The sequence below is a fragment of the Triticum aestivum genome, chromosome 5A (assembly GCF_018294505.1).
Source record: "Triticum aestivum cultivar Chinese Spring chromosome 5A, IWGSC CS RefSeq v2.1, whole genome shotgun sequence".
In the NCBI taxonomy this organism is placed as follows: domain Eukaryota; kingdom Viridiplantae; phylum Streptophyta; class Magnoliopsida; order Poales; family Poaceae; genus Triticum; species Triticum aestivum.
The window spans coordinates 9,793,760-9,798,921 of record NC_057806.1 but is presented as its reverse complement, the minus strand read 5'-3'; the positions used below and the strand labels follow the sequence as shown (position 1 = coordinate 9,798,921).

General features: G+C 49.3%; 1 pseudogene; it reads right to left on the bottom strand.

Moving 5' to 3' along the window:
• The window catches only part of LOC123101988 (uncharacterized), an 8,348-nt pseudogene extending 7,161 nt beyond the window's left edge, over nt 1–1,187 (bottom strand).
• Between the last annotated feature and the right edge of the window lie 3,975 nt (nt 1,188–5,162).

Genomic DNA, 5,162 nt, shown 5'->3' with positions numbered 1-5,162 from the left:
GGAATGCCTTTGCAGTTCCACCTCATGCGCCCACTTCTCCAACGTCTACGCCCACGTCTTCAACGGCTGTAACAAACACGATCGCATGCACTGCATGCTCCTAGCTCCTAGGCACTAGCTAGTCAGTTTGTTAGTTAGTTTGTGGGCTCCTGTACGTGAGATGTAACCTGTATATATGAGTGTGGATGAATACAGAGTGATGTGTTCGACCCAATCCTTGTCTTTCTTCTCCTACAAAAAACAAAAAGAGTACCATATAAAGGTGATACTTCGATCCAAATCAACTATCACAATTCTAATACAACTTCCCTAAAGTACATATTATTAAGTTGCGCCTAGCCAAGAGTTTTGTCAAGGATTCAATCGACCCGAGTGGAGTGCTGTCAAGAATTCCCGCCTCACCAAGCATGGCGAAAACAAGAGGGTCGCCGGCTCGCGGCTTAGAAAAAGCCTCACTTAAATCAGCAACTAAACCTGAAGAGAGGCCCCTCGAACTAACTCGATAAAAGCAATGTACTAAATTTGAGACACTTATTTTGGGACAGAGGAAGTATTACGTAGCTATTAATTCCATCAGACATGATGGGAAAGCACTGTGAGCAAAGAAAACTCCCGAGCTTGCGAACCGATGAACACAACGCGGAGGTAAATAGCGAGTGAGAATCATGCCCTACGGCTTCGCAAGAACTGATGAACTGAAAGCAAATCGCCCGGAGCACCAAACTAGCAGAAAACAGCGGAATCCTTACGTTAGCTCCAAGTCGACTGCCCAAATCAAGCAAGCCACTGCTGCCCACACCCCACAGAGCCCTACACCACCAAGCGACCAGCGAAATGAGAGGACGGCGGTTACCGGGAGCACGAGAAGGGAGAGGCGCCCCGCCCACCTCGACAAGGCAGTCGGGAGGAACCAAGCTCGCCCGAGTACGATTTTGGTCCAGAAATCCAACCAATACTGTTACTAATAAATAGTGTGAGGAGATAAAGGAATAATAAACAAGTGGATAGCTTGTTAAAGAAAGTAGTGGATAGTTCATGACTCACGTACGTTTCGAATCCGGAAAGAAAGGATCGGAACGAGCGGAATATTCAAAGGATTGCACGACCGATGCACGACGCATGCAGGGTCCGCATCCACCATTATTCAGAGCCTCAGAGGTTGGCGAGTGCCTCTCTTGCTAGCTGTTTCTGTCCAGGCAGGCAACGTCTGAGCGGCGCACCGGAGACACTCATACGCGTGCCTACATGCGTGGTGATGCACGGGTGTACGTGTCGGCCGGGACGCCCGAGATATTCAAGGCCCGGCAGTAGGGACCGGCTTGTGGATTGATATCAACGTCGCGGCTGAAGTAAAATGCATAGAACCACCATAATACATTCATTGTTAACAAAAAACCAACACTTTATAAAACATGTCAAAAGTCACGGCATTAAAAAATTGACAGAGGCAAAAAATACTGACGATAGATGCTTCGTGCTTTGCTGACGTCACTAACTGGCTGAGCCCGCCTGTCAGGCTGAGTTGGCAGAAAAAAGTGCCACATAGGCAAAAAAAAAAAAAACTTCCATATCCTCTTCTTCCTCCTCTTCCTCTCTCTCCTTTGCATTTCATCAAAACACCCCATTTACATAGTAGCACGACGAGGAGAGATGGAGGCTCGGTGCGGAGGTGGCGGACATGGACCTTGAAACCCCATTGCATCGGCGTCAAGTAGGAATCATTGGGTGGAGCCATCTCTTGCGGTCCTGCCTTAACAGAGTTGTAGATGCTCGCGCCGCCGTCGCTCAGTGTGATACTCCCACGGCTCGCCCATCGGAAGTGGCACCATCTTCACCGGCAGGAACGGGTGCTTCGTCCCTGCTAATGTGTCGTTCTCGGCAGAAATTGACAAGATCCTGATGAACCGTCGTAGCGTTTAGAGGCTGGGTGCGCCATGAGGTGGTGTCATGGAATCGTGGCGTTGGAGCGCCTGGGACCAATAATTTTTTTTTTGCATATGTATTAAGACGTTTGGTCTAATTTCGAAATTGTTCAAAGTTTTATATGTTGTTTTCATTGCAAAATGATGGGTCTTCTTCCATAACTTTCCAATTACGAGTACGAGAATTGAAAGACATGAAAATTCTTAATTCTCTACGGCATTTAGTAGATAGAAACAAGAAAATTAGAAGAATCAACGTGGACCAATTTGAATGTGACGAGAACACCTTCTTCATTAGGCGCGGTGATGAGCGCTTTTGTGCCGGTCACGCTTTCAGCGTCAGATTCATCTCCAGGGAGACCAACCCACCGGCCGAGGGCTGAGTTGGCAAAGAAAACTGCCAGGTACACATTTGGACTTGGTCATGATTTGATCCCTAATTGTGTGGCCATTTTGTAATATGCAGATGACACGATATTGTGCATATCTCATGATATTGAGAAAGCAATCAATCTGAAACTCACTTGTGTGAAATGAGACCTGGACATAAGATTAACTTCTTGAGAAGTGAAGTTTTTTCTATTGAAAGTGATAATACAATGCAAATCAGCCGAGGGCTGAGTTGGCAAAGAAAACTGCCAGGTACACATTTGGACTTGGTCATGATTTGATCCCTAATTGTGTGGCCATTTTGTAATATGCAGATGACACGATATTGTGCATATCTCATGATATTGAGAAAGCAATCAATCTGAAACTCACTTGTGTGAAATGAGACCTGGACATAAGATTAACTTCTTGAGAAGTGAAGTTTTTTCTATTGAAAGTGATAATACAATGCAAATCAGTCCTAGGTCATACTTGGCTCTTTCGGACCGTAGCGTCGTGGCACGCGGTCTACGCCGCCGTCCTAAGGCCGTTCCGGTGGTTGAACCAACCTGCGCGTTGCCGCTGCGTCGCCCCTTCAGGGCGTAGTGCCGCGACCCGTGGTCCACCGTCCTCCCGAGTCCGTCCGCTCCAGACCGTTTTCGTGGCTGCATCGACCCTTGCGCTGCCGCTGCGTCGCCCCTTCAGGGCGTAGTGCCGCGACCCGTGGTCCACCGCCGTCCCGAGTCCGTCCGCTCCAGACCGTTTTCGTGGCTGCATCGACCCTTGCGCTGCCGCTGCGTCGCCCCATCGGGCATAGCGAGCGCGGCATGCGGTCCCTGCCGTCGCTCTGAGGTCTTCCCTGTCGTCGCCTCGGCTCGTGCGCTGCCGTTGCGTCGCCCCTTCGGGCGGTAGCACTATGTGGCACGGTCCACTTCTGTGTGGTATGCACCACACAGCCTTCTTAGGCGCGGGAACGCCATTGTCCGCGTCGGTTTTCGTCACACTGTCGGGTTAGCTTCCTAGCCTACTTCGAGCACCGCTGCCGCGCTCCTAACGTAGCCGCCGCCGCCTCCTCAGGTCGCCGCCGCCGTTCTTCTTCCTTGTCCACGACGACTACCTCGAAACCGGCCACCTTGACTCGACATCGACCACGGCGTCCCTCGCATGGCTACCTCGATGACGGCTACACTACCCTACGCTCGCGGCTACCTCAACATCGGTACAAAGGGCTACCGCCTTGCTTGAGTAACCTCATTGGTTTCCGCCGCAGCAATGACTTCTACCATGCAACGACTGTTCGACTGTGGGGGGATGTTCGTCGACTTACCTTTGGATTATTCTTCAGTCTCACCGTCTGCGTCGGTACCATTGTGATTGCGAGGGGATGTCCGTTAGCTTACCTTCGGATTATTATCCAGTCTCATCGTCTGCATCGCTAACATTGTGATTGTGGGTGAAGTCCGCCGGCTTACCTTCGGATTATTCTCCGATCTCACCGCCTGCATCGCTACCGTTGTAATTGCCGGAGGATGCCCGTCAGCTTACCTTCAGCTTATTATCCAGTCTCATCGCCTGTGTCGCTAACATTGTGATTGTGGGGGAAGTCTGCGGCTTACCTTCGGATTATTCTCCAGTCTCACCGTCTACGTCGCTACCGTTGTGATTGCAGAGATACTGAGTATCGTGATTATTAGGAAACATATGATAGACTATGAATTATTTTATCTTGTTTTGTATTCCAAAAAGATCATGTACTCCGGCTCAAACAATATATCAACAGTTTCACCCATCTTCCTCTATATTCTTCTACACACGTGATCCAGCGGCTAGGCGTGGAGGCATCTGACAACTAGCGTGGTAGCTCTGATCAGTTGATCGTTGCTGAGCAGCGTTCTTGATGAAAGATCAAAACCAGTCAATAAACTAAGAAAGGCTAAAAGAGGGATATTTTATCGGCATACACAATACAGTGATGCCATAGCGGCATGAGCTATCCTCACACTTGATTTTCACATGCAGAATGAGAAGGCGCGGAACCAACTTTAGACACCACGGTTGGCACCGAAGGAGTATCACCGCTAGCACCTGCTTGGTGGCGGCCAACCTTCTAAAAGAGGATATACGAGACTATGTCAAGGCCGACAACTATTTTAAATAAGACCGTCGCCACCACGAAAATTAAGACACCTGGTGTGTTACAATTGGCATCGCCCACGTCAATTTGAAAATAGCCTCTAGACCCAACCATCGTCGCGGCCAGCAAAAATATTATCACTGTTGCAACCGCAAGGAACCTGCAAGTATGCATGGAGAAACCACAATAATTATTAATATATAAACGAACAAACCTCTTACCACGTGTAGATTCCCTATGAAACTTGCACTTTCAAAGTTTACAAACACTTTTCCCTCCGTAACTTACATTGTAGTACTTTCTCCGTCCCATAATATAAGAATATTTTTGACTTATGGAACGGAGGGAGTAGATTGGGAATAGATGCGTTAAAGTTTGCGTATTTGATCTCTTGATAGTAGGGTACGTACCATGAGAGGATGAACAAGAGGACTGCGAGGACAAGCTTGCCCTTGCTTTTGGGAGTGGGACACCTCTCGAAGCACCAGCCGCAGCAGCCCATGGCCGCACTGGCGACGATCTGTGTCATCAGCGCCAGCACCGCCGCCATGATGCCGCAGGGCATCGCCGCCGGCCTGTAGTTACAGTCACTGCGGTTGCTGTACTGAGCTGTCTGCATGAACGTACGAAGCGCACGGTCAAAAAATCCCGTACACAAGGATCACCGATGGAGGAAGAGATCTAGCTTGCGGTGCATACTGCCACCACGAGGATCGCCCCGATGATTCCGAAGAAGA